Source organism: Mixophyes fleayi, chromosome 6 (genome assembly GCF_038048845.1).
Source record: "Mixophyes fleayi isolate aMixFle1 chromosome 6, aMixFle1.hap1, whole genome shotgun sequence".
Lineage (NCBI taxonomy): Eukaryota > Metazoa > Chordata > Amphibia > Anura > Limnodynastidae > Mixophyes > Mixophyes fleayi.
Window position 1 is genome coordinate 208,726,058 of NC_134407.1, and position 16,134 is coordinate 208,742,191.

The 16,134-nt window shown below is 41.2% G+C and overlaps 1 protein-coding gene and 2 pseudogenes across 1 annotated transcript in view; all 3 read left to right on the forward strand.

Moving 5' to 3' along the window:
* The window catches only part of LOC142095435 (uncharacterized), a 296,495-nt gene that overhangs the window by 64,325 nt on the left and 216,036 nt on the right, over positions 1-16,134 (forward strand). The gene's annotated exons all lie outside the window — the stretch shown is intronic.
* On the forward strand, positions 10,214-16,025 carry LOC142160608 (uncharacterized; annotated as a pseudogene).
* On the forward strand, positions 14,155-14,265 carry LOC142095943 (U2 spliceosomal RNA; annotated as a pseudogene).

Sequence of the window (16,134 nt, forward strand, 5' to 3'; positions counted from 1 at the left end):
TTTGCCTTCAGCCTCTCTCAGCAATCCTTGTTCAGTATCTGCAATACTGGGCTTGTACCATTCTGCATTATCTGTACTATAAATATCATGTGCTTTCACCATATTCTGGGCTCCATAGCTGTCATTTCCAGCTTTCACCATTGAAGTGTGACAACAACACACCCACAGATCCCTACATACACACTGGATTGAGACCTGCATCCACCTTCTATTCCAGCCATTCGAAGGGGCACTATTTCAGTACCTTGAGAAATTAGTGATGATGTGGAGAAATTCAAATTATGTCCGCACCAACAAGCATCAAATCTCACTAAGGCAGAGACACAAGCATTGAATGCATTACAATCACATCACAATTTAGTAATCAGACCAGTGGACAAGGGAGGCAGTATAGTACTCCATGACAGACAGGACTGCCATAAAAAGGCATTAAGGATATTGGGTGACAGAAAAACATACCAAACCCTAAGCAAAGACCCAACCTCTGAGTTTAAAAGTAGATTAAAAACTTCTGCCCTTACATCCAACATCCTTACCAAGACAATTTGATTTCCTATATAATACCAACCCGGGTATTCCGGTTTTCTATTTCCTGCCCAAGGTTCATAAAGACATAATCCACCCACCAGAGAGGCCAATAATATCTGGGATCAACTCCATCACATCTGTCACATTACATTGACCATTATCTACAAGCAATTGCACAGGCTCATCCCTCATATCAGAGACACTACATAAATTCTCCAGACACTAAAAGATATGGTATGGCAAAAAGATTACTGGATGGTAACAAGTGACATTTACAGTCAGCCAGGAACTGAACCCAGCAAAGGTCACCTGAGGGAAGACACCTGGGGAGGTAGGGGAGGGAGCTGATAGTGTGAGAAACCCACCAATCGAGACCTTTTGCTACTCCCCTGGGCAGAATTATGAGAAGAAAAAAAAAACACCATATCACATGTAATGGGTGCTGTATGTTATTCCAATGAGTCTATTACTGACACCGGGTGTATAGACAAAAAAAAATCCGACTTACAGCAACATGGATTAAATGCAGATTTACAGTAAAACAGACAAAGGACATTTCCGACAACACTGTTGCCTTGAAAAAGCTCCCTAGCGAAACGCGCGTCGGCGGATGCCGCGCTCGCTGTGTCTCTGACCTGTTACAATATACTAAAAAATAGATATGACTGCTATATATTTAGGCAGATAGCCTAGATTCAAACCTGCCGTGATCTAATAATTTGACTAATACAAGAAATGATCCGGAGTTAGAGCTCAATTTTAATATATGTGAGATTTTTTTTACAAAATCCAATATGTGGATGATTTTTTTGTTGTGCACTAAATCTTTTGAGGCATCACTTTCAGACACTGGTAAATTAGTCATTTTGCATATTCAGGGCTTAAAGTATCAAAGAACAACTGCAGTTATACAGTCCACAGGTCCTTTACATAGAACACTGTCTAACTAAAGAGAACGCATTTGTCAGGCGCGGTCCCCGCACATTCACTCGGTGCCAGGGACGGACACCTTCTCCTCTGACAGCTCCGGCGCGTCCCGTTGCCTAGCAGGCGCGGTGGGTGGGCATCCTCATTGCTAGGTAACGGGACGCTGACTGTTGGAATCAGCTGTTCCGCTGGCTAATTGATTGCCACCAATGGGAATGCAGCTCTATTTTAAGAAGACTCTGGTGCCAGAGTATCAAGGTCCCTTATGCTCCAGCATTTCTGTGTGCTTCCTAGCATTCTGACCTCAGCTCCAGATTTGTCTTTCTCTGACCTCCCCTTCTGGTTCTCCTTCTGTCATTACAGATTTCCTGGTTTGACCTTCGGCTTTCTAACCATGCTCCTGCCTGACCCCATTGTACCTCTCTGCCTGCATGGCCTGACCTCGGATTGCTTGATCTTGCTCATTAACCGATTACTTCACTGGTGGCTAACTAGGGGGGCTGCGACCTGCGTATCTCTGAAGCCAACTCCAAACTCCCCTGCGGGGGTCCCTGGCGAAGATCAAGTAAGTAGGCCTCAGTTACCTGCTAGACGTGACAGTATACTCTGGCCATGACCACTGAAGGCACTGGTGAACCATCGACCCGTGATATGTTACTCCATCTTGCTCACCATGTGGAGAAGCAGATCTCCGAACAGGCCCATCTACTTCAATGTTTTCAGGGAGTAGTCTCCCGGCTAGATACTCCTCAGGCCTCAATAACCACCTCCCGGACGGCAATTGTTACCACTGGAGAGATGACGAAACCTGTTTCTACTTCTTCTACTACATCCGCTACTAATTTGCGGATTCCTCCAACTGAGAAATTTGATGGGGATCCAAAGAAGTGTCGCAGATTTTTGAATCAATGCTCAATACAATTTCAGATCAACTCAACTTAATTTCCTTCGGAACGTACTAAAGTGGTATTTATAATCTCATTACTTTCTGGACAAGCCTTACCCTGGGACTCCCCTCTCTGGGAACGGAACGATCCCTTATTACGGAATTCTCCTTCCTTCATTGAGGCCTTTCGCAAAGTCTTTGACGAGCCTGGGCAGATGTCCTCGGCCGCAACCAGTCTCTTAAATCTGCGCCAGGGTTCCCAGACCGTGGGTCAGAATGCACTTTTATTTTGCACATTTGCTTCCGTATTAAAGTGGAATAATGAGGCGCTTGTGGCAATCTTTTGGCAGGGACTAGCGTACTGTACTGTACTGTATTAAAGATGAACTGGTTTCCAGTGAATTGCCTGCTGATCATGATGCCTTAATTTCACTCTGCAATTGTGTGGACCTGTGTTTTCGTGAACGTACTCCAGAAAGAGCAACTATTAGACTTTTTTCTCCACATCTAGCTCCTCAGTTCCAGAACCCGCCTTTACCACCTGAGGAACCTATGCAAATAGGACGGTCTCATCTGTCTTTTGAACAGGAGACACAAACTAAACAAAACCTTTGTCTGTACTGTGGGGAGTGCGGTCATCTAATTTCCAAATACTCTAAAAGACCGGGAAACGCTTCCTCCTAGCCGGTGTCAGGGAGGTCGACAAAGAAGTCAGATTTATCACTCCCTACACTTACACCGGACCTGACTTTTCTATGGCTATCTCTCTGTAGTTTTCTAGTAGGCCTTTCATGTCGCATGCCTTTATGGATTCATCTCTGCCACTCTGGCATCGCAACTCCATATACCTACCCAGGCTCTGTCATGGCAATTATTATTTCTGCAGTGGATGGCAATCGCATCTCTAATGGCACTATATACCAGGGTACTGTGCCACTTCGATTGACCATTGGTGTTCTACATTTCAAATGGATTGAATTCCTGGTCCTCTCAGAGTCGGTAAATTCGGTCATCCTGGGACATCCCTGGCTTAGAGTCCATGCAGCGTGTACATCCAGATCGGCTCTCTCCACCTTGATGCCGTTAAAATGGTGACTCGTACTCAGGGAATCTGACAAGGAGTTACGCAAACACCAGAAAAGAAAACACTCTCATTAAGGGGCACATTTATCAATCTTATCAACTCAACCAGTGAGGAGGAGTTGACAGTACTGAAATTGAGCATAGTGCATCACATAGTGCACCAACAAAATCTAGCCCGATAAAATAAATAAAAAGGGCACCTATTTTTCTGTAGACAAGAATGAGGCCTTAGTTCAAGCAGTACTTGAAAAATATTCTATATTATTTGGTAGACCAACTGCCTATACTTTTGGCACAGAGGCCAAAGAAGCAGTTTGGCGAAAGATAGCAGAGACAGTGACAGCGGTGGGACGATGTAGTGCCAACGTGTGCAAGAAACGGTTTGCTCATTGTAAAATTACGGTAAAGCGTAAACTCTCCATCATACACCAGCATGCTAAGGGAACTGGTGGTGGACCAACTGGTGGGAGAGAAAACTTAGTGAGCATATATCTCCCAAAGTAGTCACTGGAATCTCTTCACTGGTGAAGAGTTGGGCCAAGTACATCTATTGCAGGTAAAGTGTATTACAATTTATGAATTAATGTAACATTGTAATGAAATCTATAAAGTTTATGTTTTTAAAAACAGGTACAGTGTCATAGAATGTCACTGTCTCATCCAGTGTATTAGGTAATATTGATTTTATTTTTACAATTTTTTTATTTTTTTATAACATTTTTATAACTTTTATCTGTTTGTAATTAGAGTGTTGATGAACCACCACATAAAAAAATAAAGCAACATCTTAAGACTGGGCTGACTGGTAAGCAAAACTGATATTTTAATATAGTGTTTTAACTCTCAAATTAGTTCTCCTTATTGTAAAATATTTCAAGAACAGTTAACTTACCAAATATTTTTTATAATACTTTTGTTTTATTGACATGCCATAGCATGTTTTCATCAACTCATGTGACAGCAAGTTCACAAAAACATTGACACTCGCCCAAAAAATCTGGTAAAGTAAAAGCATTTTGTGTTTGATTATTTTACATGTTACTTTTCAATAACTAAGTTCAATTCAATTACGCTGTATTAGCATATTTGCTTTGATGGAGTATTCATACAACAATTTGATCTTTTAAGTAATGCTATCACCCTGTCAAATTATGGGGCCTATTTATCAAAGGTTTCGCCCCTGTAAAAACCCCGAAAACTGTTGTTAAACACTAAATTGCTATTTATGATTGTAGCATCACAACATCACAGCAGATATCATAGATATCTGCTGCTTTGCATCTCTTATCATTTTACTGAGCACTCCCCATAACAGTGTATGGGCAGTGCTCAGTAGTGCTATTTAACAATAAGCAAAATTAACTTTTCAATCATGTTAATGTACATTATCATAATTGAAAAGTTTCAGTGCTGTCAGCTCTGCTCCGAAGAGCAGAGCTGAACAGCGCATGTGTGGAGGGATCACATGATCCCTGTCACTCACCGCTCTCTCTCTGCACCTATAATTTCTGAGAGAGAGCAGAGATGTTTGTGCGCATGCCCGAGGTTTTCACTTGGCGCATGCGCATCGGAGTGAGAAGAGGAGCCCCGTTGACCGCGTACTGCTTCGGGAATGAAGAGGCAGTGGTAAGTATGTTTTCCACTTCACAGGAATAGCGGTTTTTTGGAACTGCTGTTCCTGTGTTGCTTTTTTAATAAATATGAGAAATAGTTCAATCCTTCTCAATGCAATAAGGATTGAAAACTATTTTTCATATTTTGCGAGTGTTGATAAATGTGTCCCCAAGTGTATTGTGGATTGTAACTTTCAATTGTTTTTATAAATATTTTTCTTATTAATGCTGTTTTGAAACAAAGACAGAAAACAACAAGAACTGAAAGAACATCTTTATCCGGTGTTTTTTTAAAACAAAAATAAAAAAAATAAAAGTACTTATTGTTAAATTATTTAATAACCATGTATTTGATTTTTAATTAATGTTCTTTTTGGTATTAATTTTAAAATAAAGGGGTCTTAAGAAAAAAAGTCCAAAAAACATTCTCAGGTGAGCTATCTAAATTTATTTATGCACATTCATATTAATGTCCATTCTTTGATTTTGGATTTTAAAAGTTAAATATTTTAAATTTAGTAACACAAAAAAAATTAAAACTTAAATAAAATATTTTTTATTCACAGTAAATAATGTTTTAAAGTATATTCATATTTTATGGGGCTACGGAAGCGTCTGCTGCAGTCCCTGAAAAGAAAATCCAAAAATCTATTGAAATGAAAGTAAAAAAAAACATTTTTGGAAAATCATCGACTGCAAATCCATTGGGTAATTAAATTTTTTTAATAAAATATAGTTCATATATTGTGGATGTTGCTTCTTATTATATAGTATATATTTTTGTTTACAAAAAATATTGTATTACTTGAAGTAATCATTGATTTTTATATTTCAAATTATCAGGTCGACCTTCAGATTTGGCTGATATGAGAATTCATACTTTACAACCAGCTTCAAACGAAAAGTTCCGATGTCATTTCAAGTTATTTTTTTTAATGTTTATATTCTTTAATATATTCATTTATTTTAAATTACAATTAAAAAATATGTGTTATTGTGTGTTATTGCACCTATAATTTTGTTTAACTGTGTCAAATACTTGTGTCACAAAATTACTTGCTCTTTATGCTGCTGATTTTCCTGCCTCTGTGTACAGCAGCACTTCCTGGTTTGGGTGGTCACATGTTCGTGGCTGGGAGGCGGCTTTTACTATCCACAGACTATATTAAGCTCACCTGGACACTGCAGCTTTGTCAGAGCAACAAGTTACCACTTAGCAGCTGGCTCTCCCTGTGTATCCTGTCCTGCATTCTGGTGTTTTCCTGTGTACCCCAACCGGCTCTCCTTTGACTACTCTGCTGCCTGTGAACCTGTATATCTGACCCGGCTATCCTTATCGACTACGCTTCTGCCTGCTCCCCGTGTATCTGAGCCGGAGTTCCACTGCATACAGCTAGGATTCTTCTGCATGTGCTGTGTTCCTTCAGCTAACAGATCCTGCTCCCCTGTGCATTGCAACACTACCTCTACAGAGTCTATTCCCCTTTCCTGCCGGACCTCCTACCAAATGTCTGTCTCCTATCACGTCAGTGGGCTAACCTAGGGATCGCGACCTGTGGACCCCCGGCAGCAAAGTCCATCTTGCCTTGCGGCGGTTCTTGGTGAAGACTGGGGGGTTCGTTAGACTCCGCGCCTTTGGAAAGCCAGCGCTAATACTGACTGATAGAAAACTCCTGAGAACCGTAACAACTTGCCTTTTATTTGTTGGTAGTGTCAGAGGAATTAGTTAATCAGGATGAAGACTAAACTCGAAATGGGTTGGCCTTTCCGGATGACACCCATCACCACACACAGATTAGTAACAATTCTGAGGAATGCAGTGCAGAAGATATAAATCCTTTGCCACCTTATGAAGAAACATGCACCTCATCACACAACCCACTTACAAATATAGAAAGGCCAATTGAAATTTCTCATTCAAGTCATACTTTTGAAAACCCACCTGTTGGCACGGTTTTAGAAATTGAACAGATATTTAATAACACATAACAAAAGTATGAGAATTTTATTCAGTTAATAGTGCGTGGAGTTAGAGAAGACCTTCAAAAAATAAATCAATCCATATTAGGACATACTAGTAATCAAGAAAATTGTCTAAACAGAATAGCTTAATCTTTAGAAACAATGGTTCATTAATTTGTTAATATTACAGAAAACCAAACTAAAATTATAAATCAACAATATGAAATTTTGTCATTAATGAAGTCAGGAGACCAGACATTATTAAAGACCAAAAGGTGGCTTACTTGATGTTCAGGATAAACCATTATCAAATAGAACATTATTATGTCAAACAGACTCCCCACAGTTTTCAAATGCTTCTACTATTTTAAGTGATGCTGAGTCAATTAAGTTTGACAATAGCTCCACAGCATTAAGTAGTAGTGACTAATACATCAACAGTACTCAGTGACGTTGAAAACACAACAATTGTGAAACAACCTTCATTAGGTGATGAGGACTCTTACACCTTTACCAATACCCCACCAGTATTAAAAGAAGCTGCACATACAAGTAGTAACACAGGCTATGTATACACATTAAGCACCCATACTGGTGACCCAGAAAGGACATTATCAGAGAGAAACAAACAATTAAACTACCACACCGCTTTTTGGATTTGTGTGCGAAAGGGTACATATTATATACTTGTAATTTTATGTTTATAAATACTTGTATTTTTTTTTTTCACAATCTTTACTAATGTTACTAATCTTTATGTTTTTTCTTACCTAATGAATTAACCCTTTCTTATTACTTTATTTTGGCTTTTTATGTTTTTAACACAACATTTGTTTAATTACTGTTAAGGTCGGAATACTGAAGAAAAGACTTCTTTACAGAGTTCTCAAGACCCAAAAGGTAATATAAGTGTAACTTATTTTGCTTTTCTTAAAGTTTGTGATGGAACATAGTAGACACATCTCTATCTTTTATAAAGGATATGAGTTTGCAACGCAAGTGTGTATTATGCACAGCACTGTGTAAATGTAAGAATTTTTACTTTATATTCAAATGATATACTAGGATTGTTTTTAACATGGTAAACAATTTAAGACATTATGGTGTTTACAAAAAAAAAAAAAAAAAAGCTAAACTTTAACAAATGATACAGTGATGTAATGTCATTGTTATGTTCCATTGTTTGGGTAACTGATATAAATTTCAAAACTGTGAACCTTATTGCTGATCAAATTTTTAATCACATTTTCTCTTTTACAGATAAACAGCATGTGTTAAGATCCATTATCATACCAAAAAAAGAGGAAACAGTTGAGTACTCCAAAGATTGGTAGTCATCATGACCAAAGCATACAGCACTGTGACATTGTGAACATTGCTAATAATGGCGCAGACATGTCAAATAAAATATTGATGGACCCCGACTCTGTAACCCTGTATTTAGTTCCCTGTGAAAGTCAAGAAAGTGACCTGGCAAAAAGCACAGACAACAACTTCTCAAAAATCACTTGATCCTGCAATGATCAGAAGAAAAAAATTTCAATCTAGAAGAAAGAAATTAATTCAAAAACTGTATAAAAAAAGAAAAGAAACTGAACTGTTTGATATGATGAGTGACAAAAAAAAACAAACAAACAAAGTAGAAATAGATAAAAAAAAATAACTGAAATGTCTCATATTCTGAAAGAAACTAGTGGTAATATTGTTAGCCTTGCAGAAATGCAGACTACACATCACAATAGTGTTGTGTGAAATGTCCAAATTTAATAGAGACATGCTGATGGCATTGTCAATAGGAAGTAATGACGGACAGGGCCATCTTTTCCATTGGGCACGATGGGCAGCTGCCCGGGGGCCCCACGGGCAAGGGGGCCCCATAGGCACAGCTCTTAATGAGAATAAATAATCCTGCAAATGAAAAAAACCTGCAAAAAAAAAAAACCTACAAGGGTCACTAAGCAAGTACATCTATTTATCTCTATATATCTATATCTGTATCTGTATACATCTATATATCTATATCTAGGGGCCCCGGTGCACTGCTTTGCCCGGGGGCCCATAATGTTGTTAAGATTGACTCTAAGGGTTTTCTGCTGACAATCAGGTAATATCTGAAACATATATTTATTTTTTTGTGTTGCCAAATACCATGTTTACATTAGGTTAACATTATTAGAATATGTTATTGTTTTTGTTCAGAATACTTTGGTTACAAATATTTTTTTTCTATTTATCATTCTATATTGTTTTTACATTAGAATAATGTTTAATATAAACGCTAACTTTATATTTTCTATGTTTTAATGTTGTACGTTTACGTCAATATCTGTGATGCAAGAATAAAGATTTACTTTGACATTTTGTTTTTGTGGATTATTGACATGTAAGTAGAATCAAAAATATTGATATGTTTAAATAGTAGAAAATTTTTAAAAAGTGAACAGGTATGGGATAGATTCATGAAAAATATTACATACTCAACCAAACATCAGACTTTAGATTTTTTTAACTCATTAATTACAAAAGCTAATTCAAGGTTCTTGATTGCAATTGTGTCACGGTTCCACACGAGGAATCAAGCTGAAGAAGCGAATCCTAGGGTTCGTACAGTTTTGCACTACTCTAGCAGGGCGCAGAGTTTAACGAGGAGACGATGTTCACCAGGAACCGACGAAAAGCAGTATGGTCTTAGCTGCTTCTGACTCACAGGTCGCGGCCCCCACCAGGAGTACTGAACGGAAGCCCTTGGGAAGGCTAGAGGAGAAAGAACCGTAGGACGAGTAGTTTGCGGCCCCGATAGACAACTAGACACACAGGAACAGGAGATAGAGCGTGAGCCTGCAGTAACAGAATTCAGGTGCAGTGGATGAAGCGTCAGCTCTGCAGTCTAGCCGGTTACCACACAGATATGAAGTGGAGAGAATCGGCCTAGAACAACTGTAGAGGATCAGCTCAGCAGACAATAGTATATGAATACAATAGATGGAGCGTCAGCTCTGCAGACAATGGTGGAATAAATCTAGCAGGTGGAGAGTCAGCTCTCTATACAGACTATAATAGTAGATGCAGGACACACAGGGAAGCCACTTCTTATCACCAGATGGCGACTCAAAGAACAGGCACCTTAAGGTAAGGAGGAGGTGCCTTTTAAACTAGGCGCCACAACAATCCACCATTGAGACAGGGGAAGAGGTTTAATGCAGCCGGTTTCAAGATGGCGGCGCCCAGGACGGAGCAAAGCGCCGGAGACAGGTAAGTCTGCCGGGTGTCGGGTGCGCTGCCCGATCACCCGGCGTGTGACAAATTGTTTGCAAATGTACTGACTAGAACAGATAACAATTAACATTTGAATATTTTACCTTACAGTGTCACAAAATTTAAATCCCCCCCAAAAAATTCACTGTGTTAACGTTCTATACCTTGGGAAACAACATTAATGTCGTTGTTCTATGTCACAGTTTACAAAAATAAAGTGACACAGAAGATCTAAAAGGACATAAAATCATTTCATTAGAAGATAGTGTCGGTCACAGGAAAAGATTAAAAACCTGATATGAACTGGTTGTGCACTGTGGACTTTAGCTGAAGGAATAAACAGGTGTAGACTATTCTAATTCGCTGATAGCTGACTATATAAGATTCTCCCTGTGGTCATTCTGAATCCTATCTGATGAAGTTACCTGATGGTAATGAATACGCGTAAGAAGGTTTTTAATCTTTTCCTGTGACCTCCACTATCTTCTAATGAAGTGATTTTATGTCCTTTTGATTGGCACAGATAACTGGCAGAGAATTACCATTTATTCAATTGGGACCTAATTGCAAACCAGTTCTTATTTCTATCTGAAAGAGTGCAGGATTGACAGCCCTGCAGTTTCTCTACTAATTTGTGGCAGGTGAGATGCTGCCTTTCCTATGGAAGCTACCAAAGATCTTTAGCAACTGTTTCACAGTCAGACTGAGGATTTAACATACTATCCACATAAAGATATATCTGAGAGTTGCTGCACTAATCATCTAACACGGGTGCAACGTTTGTATTTACACTGAGCTTATAGCGAATACAGTACTCGTTATATAACCAGAAGCGGGACCCGCTATAACCATTCATCATTGCGGGACACCATCTGTTGCTAACAGTAAGCCGCAATATCAAAGAATTTGGTAAGAGACTGTTTCTTTTAGCTGTTGAAGTCTGTTTATCGTTTCACTGACCTTGCTACAAGCATTTGGTCACTGCACTCCGTGGAATCAACAACTTTATCCAAGGTTTCACTTGGTCATTGGCACTTTTACACACTTAATAGTCCCACTGCTGTCCATTGAAATGGATTGAGGAGTATTCTCTGATTTTGCCATTATATTATTGACTCTTGGCCAATATATATATATATATATATATATATATATATATATATATATATATATATATATATATATATATATATTATATATACACACACACACACACACACACACACACACACGTCATTATAGGTGCACCTATATATTTGATGTTTAATGACCAGCTATTGCAGTCAATTTGTTTGATATCAAGTGGCGCTACCACTGGTTATGTTTTATATTTATATTTATATGTTAATGGGTTGAATTTGTTGAAGTTCCGCAGTGTTTCACCAGTTCATTGTGATTGTTGTGCTATTGTAAGCTTTTTTGTGCTTTTTTATATATAGTTTTTGAGGCTGCAGACCTCATACATTGGTATCAACAGGTCATCGCCATATCTTTAGCACCAAGGGTTTTTTGTTTGTTTGTTTATAAGGAAATGTATCATGTTTAGTGTCATTTTAATCTGCACATTTCCATCTGGAATCCGCTACTTTCGGTTTTGCGATCGCTTTCTGCGATAACTAGTTATAGAAGATAAAATATGAATGATCAAAATGACATTGTGTTTGGAAAGCCGATAGATTGGTGGAAACTGGTTTAAATCAGTTCCCTAGGCGCAGCATGTGATCAGCTGTTGGGGGTGACGTGGTCAGAGGAATCCTTTGAATTAACCTATAACCAGCAGGCAACTGGAACATCATTAACCCTGAACCAATGAAGACCCCTAGACGTGATGCTTGTGTACATAGTGACATCAGTAGTTTTTGTTTTTTATTCTGAAACTGGATATAATCAAGTTGCTTCCCCCAGCTAGATCTCTTAGCCTGACTACCTTATCCTGGGTGAAGCGTTAGAGGAGATGTAATGTATTCAGTGTTTTTATACTTTCCTGCTTTAGTGTTATACCAGGATTTACAAAAAGCTATTTTTATGCATAAACGATATATTATGCAATTAAATATCTTTGTGCTTTGAAACCACAATAATCGCATTGGACAATGTTTATTTGGTAAACGATAAAATTAACTTAATAGTTACATAACATTGTTGCATTTATGCCTGATCTTGTAGTTTCATTTGGGCATCCAGATATCAAGAGGCACATGGACTTATCTGTATATCTAATAAAGATATAGCATTAATCCAGCTACTTTCCTATGACCCTTCCAATATTGTCAATTTTTATTTATTCACATTTGTGATGAGAAACATTAAATTAAATAATGATCCGATATTACTGAATTACAAAAATCTGATAAAATGTGAAGAGGTGAACACTACTGGACTTGGCAAAGGAAACGTAAAAACCATCATGGCGAAGCGATAAGGAAATATGCCAGAAAACCACCTAATTACAACAACATAACCTTTTTCAGGAATTCCAATCAAAAATTGTTATTGTGTTGATTGCAGGGATTTTTATAGATTTTTTTCACATGTATTTTTAGCCAAACGATTAAACTAAAATGACCTATTTCACAAATACTCGGATATAATAAGATCATACATGATAGAAACAATCTATAGCCATTATATAATATAAACATTACATTATACCCAAGTACCCTTACCCCAATCCACTTCTCATCTTCACTAAAACAGCTATTGTCTCATATCACTGCATTGTCCTGCCCTAATCAGGCTGCCTCTTTCTACAATAAAACACTCACTTAAGCCCTAGATGATGCAGCTCCAGCTACCACATAGTTGTCTCCAACAATCCAAGCCCAAATCATGGCTCACCAAATTGACCCGCTACCTGCAAAAGTGTCCCACACTGCAGAGCGCCACTGGAGGAAATCTTGTTCCTATCCTGATTTTTTCCACTATAAATTCATCCTTTCAACTTACAGCACTGCCCTTTCTATTGCCAAACATTCTTCAAATCTCTAATCCACCCAGTCTTCTAACTCTCTTTTGTTACACTTGATTTGAGGAATAAAGAAGAGGGCAGAGTCAAGACTCTCTCCTAGTCCTGTCGATTCCACCTGAAGAACATTGCCAGAATATACCCTTTTCTTACTCCACATGCTACCAAAACTCATCCATTCGCTCATCATCTCCAGTCTTGATTACTGCAACCTCCTGCTATCTGGCATTTCAGACACCCATATATCCACCCACTTCTATACATCCTAAATGTTACTGCAAGACTGATGTTCCTCTTCTGCCGCTCTACCTTTGCTGCACCACTTTGCAAATCCCTACACTGGCTCCCTGTGTCCTGCAGAATCCAATTCAAATTAGTCACCCTTATCTACAAAGCCCTCAACACCACCACCACTTTATACATCTCCAATCTCATATGAAAATACTCTACCTCCCGCCCTCTTAGATCTACCTTTGACCTGCACTTTATCTTGTCTCTGGTAACCAGGGCAGCCGAGAGGGGGGGGAGCGGGTACTAATTACCCGGGCCCGGGCATGTCAGGGGGCCTGGGCCCTCTTGCAGACGAATTTTATTTGATTTTTTTTTTCTTTTCTTTTTTCGGCGGGGGTGGGGGGGGGGCTCGGTCGTTAGTGGGGCGAGCAGGGTAGTAAAAAAAACAAAACCATACTCACGTGATTGCGGCGTCGGCGTCCCTCCTCTATGCTCTATTGCTCCAGGCTGACTGAATGCCGGGTGTGCCATCATTTTTTTTTAACACGCATGATTTTTTTATTTTTGCAGGAGACTAGGGTGGGGCGGCTCATGTATCTCCATAAGGTGAAGCAGGAGCGGAGGTGCGGCCCCTCATACTGGTCCCTTGCGGCGGAGCGTATGGTGGGATGGCGGTTCTTTTTGCTGGCATAACTCTCCAGCGGATTGCTTCTCTGCCTTTTGGCTAAGATCAAGTGTAGTATCTGTTCTTATCAGTTTACCAACTACCCGGTGGAGGTTATGCTGATTGTGGCTCATCCGATAGCGCAATCTAACATCAGGGAGGGGCTGATGAAGACTCTGCTACATGGTGCACTTGTCTCTCTCCTGCCCAAAACCCAGAGGACAGAACCTGATTGGGGCTCATCCATAGCACAATCTAACCCTGGTGAGGAACTGTTTGAGACTTGTGTTACCCGATCGAAGCCGGCCAGGAGCAAGAAGACCGACTCCGGGGAAGAAGCGCTGCTGATCCCTGCCTGTCGGGAAGACGATGCCGGGAGCAACTCCAGCTGAAGAAGAAACCTTCCTCTCCTCGGGACCTGCTCCAGCGGAAGAAGTGCCTCCTCTTCAGCGGAAGCCCCTGCTCCTCTCTGCCCAGCGGGAGGATACCGGCACTGCTCCTTCCACCCCGGAAGAAAATCGCCCTCCAGACCAGCCTCTCTGCCCCAGGAAGAGCCAGGATGATGGTTTCAGCTGCCGCAGCTCCTGCCTCCACCCCTGCTCCTGCCCCTGGGAAGAAGGGAGGAAAGACCACCGCACCAAAGCCTCTCCCCGTGGCCGGAACCTCTGCCTCCATTGCCCCTGCTACTGCTGGACAAGGGAAGCCCAGCCAGTACACCCCCCCAGAAGACCCCCACTCTGGAACCCTGGATGAGACAGACCGTCATCCTGAAGTTGAAGGAGGTGGAAGGAAGGGTCCCAGATATGACGGCTGAGACTTTTGGGAAGAAGATGATCCTCGACCAGGGCTTCTCCAAGGCTGAAACCCTCAGCGTGCAAAACTACCTGAAGGGGATCTGGTACATCACCTTCGCCTCCATTGCCATCTGTAAGAGGTACTGGGAGGCAGTGAAGACTGCAAGACCGGAGTCTCCCTTCTCCCGCTTCGTGGGGAACTGCCCCATCCAGAGAGGAGAGAAGAGTCACGGTCTCCATGAGGAATCCTCACACCCCTGGTAAAGACATTGCTACCTTCCTGAGCCGCTTCTGCTCCGTGATCAAGGACCCCTCCAAGATCCTGGATACCAACGGTTTCTGGACAGGCAAGTGGTCCATCATTATCAGGCTGAGGAAAGACAACTCTGCAACTGACGGTCTCCAACACCTGCCATCATGCTTCACTCTGGGCGGCTCTGCCGGCCTTCTCCACTATGCCGATCAGCCGAGGAACTGCAGGAAGTGCGGTGAAGCTGACCACATGGCGAGAAGCTGCAAAGTTTCAGCCTGCAGGAACTGTAAGGTGGCGGGGCACAAGACCAAGGACTGCCCACGAAAACTGTCCTGCAACCTCTGTGGCCTGGCCAGCCACATCTACAGGGACTGCCCCCAGAGGGCCAGAACCTATGCTGCAGCTGCCGGGAATGGACTGTCGGAAGGTGGACCTGCCCCTGCCCTGCAGCTCAAGCCAGCCCAGAGGAAGCTACAGAAGCCCACACCTGAGCCAAGAGTTGATAACCCTTTCACCCCTGTTGTGACAGCACCTGCCTCCTGTCCCGCTGTCACAACACCCCCTTCCTCCCCTGTAGTAGCACTAACCCTCTCCACCACTACAGCAGCTCCCTCCCTTTCCCTGGAAGATTTTCCCCCTCTTGTCTCTGCAGGCGAAGAAAACAAGCTAAGGAGGAAGCGGAAAGAGCTAGACAGCCCAGCTGGCGACTCTGACCCTTCCAAGAAAAAGGCGGTCGAGCTCGGAGAGAACCTCCTCCCGGCGGAGGAGGCCCTGGAAGAGATGGCGGATGAGTTGCTGGATTCCAAGCAGGAAGAGGAAGGGGAGGAATTCCTGCAGCTGCCCCACATCTGCCTCATCGACTAGCTTGAAGAGAGAGGTATGCTCCCACCCCACGGGGACACGGGCAGACTGGACCAAGTCCCACCGGACAAGGAGGGTAACTAATGTATTGACTGTTAACTCTCTTTTTTCT